The sequence below is a fragment of the Palaemon carinicauda genome, chromosome 20 (assembly GCF_036898095.1).
Source record: "Palaemon carinicauda isolate YSFRI2023 chromosome 20, ASM3689809v2, whole genome shotgun sequence".
NCBI classification, from domain to species: Eukaryota; Metazoa; Arthropoda; class Malacostraca; order Decapoda; family Palaemonidae; genus Palaemon; species Palaemon carinicauda.
The window spans coordinates 12,918,088-12,928,343 of NC_090744.1; the positions used below are offsets into that span (position 1 = coordinate 12,918,088).

At 40.7% G+C, this 10,256-nt stretch overlaps 1 long non-coding RNA gene across 3 annotated transcripts in view; it reads left to right on the plus strand.

Moving 5' to 3' along the window:
* The window catches only part of LOC137660152 (uncharacterized), a 33,807-nt gene extending 23,889 nt beyond the window's left edge, over window positions 1-9,918 (plus strand). For 2 of the 3 annotated variants that reach the window (XR_011047638.1, XR_011047637.1), the window contains 4 exons: window positions 5,011-5,110; window positions 5,604-5,837; window positions 8,231-8,319; window positions 9,435-9,918. This is a non-coding gene — a long non-coding RNA (uncharacterized lncRNA). The remainder of the gene's footprint in view (window positions 1-5,010; window positions 5,111-5,603; window positions 5,838-8,230; window positions 8,320-9,434) is intronic. The other variant, XR_011047636.1, reaches the window with a different exon arrangement.
* The last annotated feature ends 338 nt before the right edge of the window (window positions 9,919-10,256 follow it).

Consider the following 10,256-nt stretch of genomic DNA (forward strand, 5'->3'; position numbering starts at 1 on the left):
CTTTAGCTCTTAATACAAATTTGGCCTGCCAACACCTATCCCCTGGTAAATTCTGCCTGTAAGCAAAACTGACCATAAAAGACAGGTGTGTGTGTGTGAACAGGCTAGCCGGTACTACCCTCTCCCCTCCACTAGATAGTGGGGGCCATTACACCTGGCTAAAAGTCTTATGGCTAGTCTTCTCTCTGAAAATATGTTCCCTAATAAAGAACCCACGGTTTGTATCGTTAGGAAAAATACAAATTACTTGAACTTAGTCGTTTGTAAGAAGCATAGGTTTAACAGATGAAATTCAGATGTCTATCATAGGTTTTTATCATATTTTTATCTCTTACATGTTATGTATTTTTCCCTCCCGAATTTGTTTGGCTGAGCTCTGTAAGAATCAAGTTTGACTCGTAGGGATGGTTAATCTTTTTTATAATATCATCATTAATTATATGTAATTTCCTTACATTTTAATTTGACCAGGCTGAACAGGCTATGGAGATAAATCTTCGTTGTTATCGCTTAGGAAAAGAATCCTTCCCATATGCATAATGAAGCAGTCTGAGTAGCATAGAAAATTCACTGTTTAGTACTGTAATCCTAAGATGGGGGCTCTCAACTTATGACCCCTCATGAAATTTTACCCATTTTGTTTTTACCCCCCTTTCAGTTATCTCCAAAATTCAACAGCTTCCACGTAAAAATAAAGTTTGTTCCAACACGGAGTACCTAGAACTACTTTCTTAGGAGTATCTGGTATCTCCTGCCTAACTGACCAAGAATTTTGCGTAGTTTCCCCTATCTCTGTTTTCCCTTGTCGGGTCCCTCCGTGGCAGATGGATACTCGCCCTGAGGCGACCCGGGGTAAGCATGCGAGAGCACGCAGCTAAGTCTGAGTTGCCAGTAAGCATCTGGTCGTGGCGTAGATAACATCTCGCCACTCTCTCTCACATCTCGTCTGACCCGCCATTGTGTTCCAAGTTTTCCCTTTGTGCTTTCCCATCCTTTCCTTGTGTTACTTGTGTTGCTTGTTATTCATGTATTACCTTATTGAATCTCAACGTTTTTTTCCCGGGTCCAAGGCCGTTCTGTCTTGCGGGGCTTGGCTGTCTAAGCCCGATGTCGACCCGCACATCTCATCCCACCCACCTGTTGAGGTGTGATGGTGGTTCTCTCTTTAATGCATGCAAATCTGAAAATCAGTCAGACTCCTAGACTTGGCCATTGTCTTTTTTGCAGAACGACTTACTTAATCAAGGTATCTTCGAGCTTCTACAGTCGGTTCTTTCTGATAGAAGTGCCCAGTTTTCGTTCTCTCCTGGAACAAGTTAGTTCATCAGACTGTTCGGCGAGAAGGCAGGTTTTCAAGAGAGTTTTTACCTTAGTGTCAACCTGGCCCTACAGGATCTGCTTCGTTCCCTGGAGATTTCGGGACTGGCTAATCTTAACAGACTCGGTGGCTTTTCATCACCACAGAGACAACTCTAGTTTACTGCAATCAAGTGTTGAAGTAAATATCAAGAAATATCCCTGCTTTTTTATCAGAGACGGTTATTCTTAGGCATGTTTATCATCATCAGCCTGCAGAAGTTTCCTCAGATCAATGGGGTCCAATGTCGAAGATGGTGGTAGTCTCTAACTTATATGAGAGACTTTCAGCCAGAAGTGTTTACATCTCAAGAGCCACCATTTCACTCTGGTTTATAAAGCCCGCATCGGACTCCTTCAAATCCAATCTCTTTAGGGGCAGCCAGATCCCAGGGATTCAGCATGAGGAATTGCCCTTTTTTTCTAGTCTACGGGACTCAGGCAGGGAACGGACCTGAGAAGAGGATTGACAAAAGAGAATCTCCGCCGAGGAGATTTGACGCTCTCTTCAGGTGCTGCAAAAGAAAGGTTGACCCCACATGCTGTACGACTCGGCCTCCAGCCTCTGGTCAGAATCTGAGTGGTACTATCATTTAGATCTCCTAGAGATGAGTGCAGCCTTGCAGCAGATATATCAATCCCTGGTGGGTCACTCGGTGGTAATGGCGAACGACGACACCATGATAGTGGCTCATTTAGAACAAATAGGGCGGTGCTTGTATTTCGCAGCACTTCTCTCTTCTAGCATGGTATGGTAGATGTTCTCAAGGGAACTCTTGTTTTCTCTATCAGCTCAATTATTCTGGACAAGCAGGAATGTGCTCAGGGTCTTCTGAGCAGAGCTACTCGGATAGTGATCCCCGAGTGGTGTTTGTATCATCCAGTGGCTTACAAAGTCCTGACTTTGAGGGGTTCCAGAAAGTGGATCTCTTCGCTACGTCCCTGAACAACTCTCCTCTACTCAATGGTTCACCAGTCCCGGATCCCCAGGCTTTACGGCTGGATCCATTCAGCAACGGCAGGTCAGCTGGCGTTTTAGCCATTTTCCCCATCTTCCGCCGCACTGCCTGATGACGAGGGTGCTTAACAAGGCAAGATCATCAGCAACCTGTCAATGCCCCTCTCGGTTCCGCTTTGCATCTGTGGAATGGTTCCCGTACCTTCTTCGGCTGCTGATGGAGGTGTTGAGACACTTGCCAACATCTTACATGGAGAAGCTTTCACAGCAAGTTGTAAAAGGATATTCTGGATACCTCCAGAATTCTCCAGTTGCTGGCTAACAGGCTAGCGGACTTCCTTCAGTGGTTGATGTCATGGACAGGGTATCTCACCCCCTCGTTGCTACTTTCCAGCATAACCTTCAAAGGGGAAACTCCCCTCGGTCTCGGCAATGAAAGGCTACTACTCGTCCTTCAGCTTCGCCTTCAGGCTGAAAAGTATTAACCTTTCCTCTGTGTTGGTATTCTCTCAGTCAGAAGTTGGACCTAATCCACGTAACATGGTTCGTGTCCTTCGGTCCCTAAAGAGTTCCCCCAAGGACCCAGGACGCCAAACAGCAGATTTTCACCTATCCTTGAAGACAGTTCTCTCGCTTCTTTTGTCTTTGGCCAAGAGAGTTAGCAAATCCTATGGTCCTTCGTCTCAGTCACGGTGATGGGTAAGGTAATACTCAACTTTGTTCCTAGAAGCTCGGATCCCACATTCAAACCATTTAGATTGGGAGTCCTATGTAGCGTGACCAATGATCCAGATCAACGGCTACTGTAATACGCTAGGAAGAACCTGAGGTGCTACCTCAGGAGAACTACAGGAGCTTACCCCCGAGTGTCAGTACTCTTCGTCAGTTCAGGGAAGGTCAAACGAAGCATCACCAAGAGCCCTTTCTCAGCGTGGATTCGCAAGGTCATAGACTGAGCGTTGAACCCTGATCCTTCCCCTTAAATGAGATGACCCACAGCTCATGACGTTAGAGGCATACATATGTCCCTAGCGTTCAAGAAAAACTACTCGTACAGGTGCTACAAGCGGGTCTGTGGAAGCATCGGACGACTTAAGCTACCCATTACCTTGAAGACAAGACCCCCATGAACATGGGTACATTCTCCATTGCCCATGTGGTGGCAGGATGACAAAATGGGTTAAACACCCCAGGCTCCTTGATGGGCAAGTAGCAGATGGTGTAGTGCCAAGGTTACTATGGATTAAGTCTGGGATGAATGAGAAGAATGACTGGCTCTTTCTTTCATCTTCCCATCTGGGGGAACAGCACCTGCAGTACTTTGCAAGCTGGCCTCCTCTGTCTATAGGTAAAACCATTTCCCTTGTGTAACCTGGTATAGAGATACTGTAGATCCTTGTCCCCATATCCTCTGGCTAAGTGGGATTGGCTAACCTTTATGGTTGGTTCAAAGATTACGATACTTTGCAAACTGGCCTCCTCTCTCTACAGGTAAAACCACAGGTGTATACTCATGTTCTCATGCACCCTGGGGAGGTGGGATTTGGTAACGTTTATGGTTGGTTCAAAGATCCCTTCATTTTTGAGAGATCTTACCTAGACTAGTCACACTGCTGGTATCGTACAATCACACAGATTGATTAGGCTGCTAGAGCGTGCTATTGCACAGAGGTTTTTAGCGAAGCGTCGAGGTTTTCCCCCTTACAACCCTTTTACCCCCAAAGGACGTACTGGTATGTTTCACAAAAGCCATCCCTTTACCCCCATGGACGTACTGGTACGTCCTAGCAAAAAAAATGCTATAAAATTTGTTTTTTTCATCTTTTTAAAAAAAAAATTTTAAAAATTCAGGCATTTTCCAAGAGAATGAGACCAACCTGACTTCTCTATGACAAAAATTAAGGCTGTTAGAGCAATTTAGAAAAAATATACTGCAAAATGTGCTGGGAAAAAAATAAACCCCCTCGGGGTTAAGGGTTGGAAATTTCCAAATAGCCTGGGGGTTAAAGGGTTAAGTGCGTAACACGAAGGGGGGAAAAACCCGGGGTCAGAAGCCAGCCAGTTGGTTAGCACTGTCACCACCTTAGGGGCGAGTCTTCCTTAATGAAGAGCAAAAGGGTCTGTATTTAGTGTCTGAACAAATAACAAATTTAAAGTAATTTGTATTTTTTGTAACGATACCAACCTTTAGCTCTTAATACAAATTTGGCCTGCCAACACCTATCCCCTGGTAAATTCTGCCTGTAAGCAAAACTGACGATAAGACAGGTGTGTGTGTGTGTGTGTGTGTGTGTGTGTGTGTGTGTGTGTGTGTGTGTGTGTGTGTGTGTGTGTGTGTGTGTGTGTGTTAGCAGGCTAGCCGGTACTACCAACTCCCCCCACTAACTAGAAGTGGGGTGTTACACCTGGCTAAAAGTCTTATGGCTAGTCTTTCTCTGTAAGTATTTTCCTTAATAAAGAGCTCACGGTTTGTATCGTTAGGAAAAATACAAATTACTTGAACTTGGTCATTTTTAAGAAGCATAGGTTTAACAGATAAAATTCAGATGTCTATCATAGGTTTTTATCATATTTTTATCTCGTACATGTTATGTATTTTTCCCTCCTAAATTTGTTTGGTTGAGCTCTGTAAGAATCAGGGATGGTTAATTTTCATTTTTATATCATTAATTATTTATAATTAACTTCATTTTAAGTTGACCAGGCTGAACAGGCTATGGAGAAACTTCGTTGATGTCACATAAGAGAAACCCAATTGCAGAATGAAGCCATCTGAGTAGCATAGAATAACCACTGGTAAGTAATCCTAAGATGGGGGCTCTCAACTTTTGACCCCTCATGAAATTTTACCCATTTTTTAGTTACCCCCTTTCAGATTTCTCCAAAATTCAACAGGTTCCGTGTAAAATTAAAGTTTAATATTTTAAAATTCAGAGAGAAGACTCGACTTACAAACTTAATGGGGGTACAAGAACCTGTTAGTAGGTTGGATTATTTGCAAGTCAAATTTAACACCAAGGGAAGGCTTCACCTAACTTGCATGCCTATGATTCTCAGGTGCAAACATCAGCAAAGTCTGTTTCATATTGCAAATGTTGCTTTATAAGCAACATTAACCTATATATCGTTTTATTAGTTTGTTCCGTAACTGAAATACAAAGCTACGCTATTTAGGGGTATTACTTTCAGCTTTGCAGAAAGTACATACATACACCAAGGCACTTCCCCCAATTTTGGGGGGTAGCCGAATGAGGACCTGTATAGCGAGTAATTTGTAACATTCTTTCAGGCCCAGGTTAAGACTCCGTTTCTCCGTGAAGCCACGTTGGGAACCCTAAAGACCTTCAAGGTCTCTGATGAATTGAGGACCGAGTTTTAGGAAGATATTACTCACACTGGGCCAAAAGTCCTGCATCCATGCAGTGAAGAGCATAGTTACCCTGGATTTATTACCAGCCCTCCACATCAAAGAGTTGTCCCTAGTCATGTGGTTCTTCCTGAAAAACCTTGATATTTTGGAATGGTAAGTAAGTAAGGGATTGATCTTAAGGTCCCCAGTTGCATTACCAAACCTCATTAGAGTTAGTGTATCTTTCATAAGTTTATACGCAGGCAATGCCCTATCTTTGTGTGGTATAAATCCTCCTCGGGCTTTTCCAAGAGAGGCCCACTTCGTCTCGATGAAAAGATCGTCCAGACTATGTAGCTTGAAAAGCCCACTTCGTCACGGTGAAAAGATCGTCCAGACTGATTTAGCTTAAAAATTGCCAAATAATTTTCAGCAGTTTTATCTAAAGTGGCAGCCTCCCTATACCTCAGAATGCTGTCAATGCTCGTTCTTTTTCAAATTCGTCAAAGCAGCCTTGGTTAACCTTAAAGAGTTTGGACTAATAGTCAATTTTGGTTTTAGAACATTCCAAAATCAAACGATTGTTCTTGGATTAGAGTTCTCTTGCTTGAGGGTACACTCGTGCACACTATTTTATCTTGTTTTTCCTTTTTTTCTAATTTTATAGTTTATATATGAAAGATCTAATTTAATATTGTTCTTGAAATATTTTATTTTGTTTATTACTTTTCTTATAGTTTATATATTTCCTTGTTTCCTTTCATCACTGGGCTATTTTTCCCTTTTTGAGTCTTTGGGCATACAGCATCCTGCTTTTCCAACTAGACTTATAGCTTAGCTTGTAATAGAAATCCCATACTCTTTGGAAGTGTCAGTCATGCAGACATACTTTCCTGCCTTTCCAATTATCTTCTTTCTTAATTCTGTTGTGGTTTTCTAAACAGTGCCACTACTAAACTTTTTAGGAACCATTCTGTATGAATAAACGCCGAATTTATTGATGAAAAAGTTAACGGAACTAAGTTTTGCACTTTTGAATTGGGTGAGACACCTGTTTTTGGACAAGCCTCTCTCCATGGGTAAGTGTGTGAACTCATTAATGTCCTTTCAGTTGGTTAAACCTCCAAATTTTTGTTCAATCTCTGTTACAAACACGTCACGTATCAGACTAACGCACGTCACCTATAACAGAGTTCAGTGATCGCACCCAACAGTTCATGAGTCATAGTACATGTACTCTTAACCCTTTTACCCCTAATGGACTTACTGGTACGTTTCACAAAACTCCTCCCTTTACCCCCATGGATGTACCGGTACGTCCTTGCAAAAAACTGCTCTTTAAATTTTTTTTGCATATCTTCGATAACTTTTTGAGAAACTTAAGGCATTTTCCAAAAGAATGAGACCAACCTAACCTCTCTATGACGAAAATTAAGGGTGTTAGAGCAATTTAAAAAATATATATTGCAAAATACATACATATATACCAAGGCACTTCCCCCAATTTTGGGGGGTAGCCGACATCAACAAAGAAACAAAAACAAAAAGGGGACCTCTACTCTCTACGTTCCTCCCAGCCTAACAAGGGACTCAACCGAGTTCAGCTGGTACTGCTAGGGTGTCACAGCCCACCCTCCCCTGTTATCCACAGATGAAGCTTTATAATGCTGAATCCCCTACTGCTGCTACCTCCGTGGTCATCTAAGGCATCGGAGGAAGCAGCAGGGCCTACCGGAACTGCGTCACAATCACTCGCCATTCATTCCTATTTCTAGCACGCTCTCTTGCCTCTCACATCAATCCTCCCATCACCCAGAGCTTCCTTCACTCCATCCATCCACCCAAACCCTGTCCTTCCTCTGCAAAATGTGCTTGAAAAAGGAAGCAACTTGAGGTTAAGGGTTGGAAAGTTCCAAATAGCTTGGGGGTAAAAGGGTTAAAAAGGTCATTATTCTTACTGTATAAAACAAATACTTGTATGGTTGAAAATTGTTTGAATACGGAATTGTTTGAGTTCTGGGTAGTTTGATCTCGTGTACTACTGTAGTGGTTGTGTAGATTGCTGATTTGGCCTCCCCAGTTCCAGCACTCTGTGTCACAGATATTACAATACAGTCTAATCTTTCCACTAAGCATCATGTATGCTTTTAGCTCTCTTCTTAAGAACTCTGTAAATCAGTATCGAAACTTCACAGTCATGTTTAGCCTAACAGCTCTCCCCTAAAGGTTTGGTCCTGAATGAGAAGGGACTTATCAGTTAGGCACTGGTAACGAGGGAGACCAGCCTATTACAGATGAGAGTGGAGTTAGATCTAATGAGTTAGGAGAGGAAGAGAGTAAAAGTTTTACCTGTATGATAAGTTGATCACAAATTTAACATACAAACAGGTTCACTTAAAACATGAGATTGATATTGGTTTGTATTAGAGAAAGAACTGAGGGATGTATGCAAAAAACCTTTAAAAGTTGCGATCTGCATTTTATTCTGTTGTTTTTAAATCATAGGTATTATCCATGCAGTTGACCCCTACTATTCCAGTGTTCTGATTTTCTCATTTATCTTTCAGGTGTAAGCTATAGCCAGTGAGATAAGACTACAAGCGGACGTTCTGTTATGGCCATACTTCGTAGACATTTATACTGAGCTAATATCTAGGTACAGTAGATACTCATTTTATCTCCTCTATCCATAACTGTACCCCTTTATTTTTATTCATATTGACCTCTTTTCTTGCTTTTCCTCCCCATCTTTCTATCTGACCTACCTTGAAATTTTACCTCTGAGTGCAATTCATGTGTTTTTGCCTTATTGCACCCCATTTTAGAATGGTCCTCTCTCTGCAATGCTGGGCCATGTGGACAAAAATCATGAGTCCAACCCCAATATTAACAGATAGAATTCTCCCACAGGAATCAATCAAGATCTTAGGTTTTTATTACTTGTCTAAAAAAAGAAATTATCGAAATATATTTGAAATTATGAAAAATACTGTTGCAGGTTGAGATAACCTATACACTTGCAATTGATTAATGTATGTAAAAAATTTTGATTTGAATAGATACAGTATTCTCACGTTGATACAAAAAATATCAATGTTCATTTAAAAGGGCACACTATTGCTAATTTTTCATAGAAATTCTCTTGATGGAGAGAAGAGGTTTTGATGGAAGAGGAGAATGCCTCTGTTAACCCTTTTACCCCCAGGCTATTTGGAAATTTCCAACCCTTAACCCCCAGGTGTTATTTTTTTTTTCAAGCACACTTTGCAGTATATTTTTAAAAATTGCTCTAACAACCTTAATTTTCGTCAGAGAGAGGTCAGGTTGGTCTCATTCTCTTGGAAAATGCCTGAAGTTTCTCAAAATATTATCAAAAATATGCAAACAAAAAAAAATTTAAATGGCAGTTTTTTGCAAGAACGTACCGGTACGTCCAGGGGATAAAGGGATGAGTTTTGTGAAACGTACCAGTACGTCCTTTGGGGGTAAAAGGGTTAAAGTAAGAATAACATTGGGAAAGAAGAAATGTTGATGGTTTTGTAGTGAAGAAAGGGGGGTCGGGTTGGTGATAAACTTCGTGGTCTGTTTACTCGAATTGTTACTGTGACAGGATATTAATTTGGTTCACTCAAGAGGCAGCCACTCAAGTTATATCAGCCTGGTAATAAAGCATTTTTACTATGACATATGAAGAATTTATACTAAATTCTGATAGTTGCAGAAATGAAGGTACAGTAGTGACCTTTTTGATGAATTTTCTTTTTATTTCAGGCTGGGAGGAACATAGACAGGAGACGTCCCCTTTTTGGTTTCATTTCTTAGATGTCTGCTACCCTTCAAAATTGCACTAATTTGCAATGGAAAATAGAATTGATTTAAGTTGCATTTTATCTTCGAGGAGAGTTATGGTTGGTTGACTTGAGGTGGCTATGAGAGGAGCGAGAGTGTTTGGGTTACTGAATGAGAGGAGAACCTCCCTCCACAATAATTCTGGTAAAATATCGTTCTTCTCTTGAATAACATTCTCTATCGCTAACTGTGAATCCCTTAATTTACGTTTTATGAAAAATTGGTCATTGTTTTTTTTATACGGATTTAATTTTGATAAACCTATCTAGAGACAAATTTAATACTGGTATCTTTATTACTTGTTCATATAAACTGCCCATTTGTCTCTAGATTTTAGTTTGTTGATGTCGGCTACCCCCAAAATTGGGGGAAGGGCCTTATATTTTTGTATGTATTCTCATATCCTGATTTGCTACTATTCAATGACCCGTAACCTGAGGTACTACTTCATTAAGAAGTTCTTCAGGTTTTAGAGAAAATAATGGTTGAATTTCTTTATGGTATCAAGTCTATTCTATAGATTAAATGTTAAGAAATGGCTCAATGTTATATGTATTTGATGTTAAAGGATTGTATGTGAAAGCCAAAGAACTGATCTCTTAGTTTTATATTGTATACATGATTTCAAACTATATTTAGAAAGACACAGAAATCTATTGTCAAATCTAAAGGTAATCAGCAAAAACTTTAATCAAAATAGTAATCGTGTAAATATGGTTTCATTAATAGTTTTTATATTGCTAG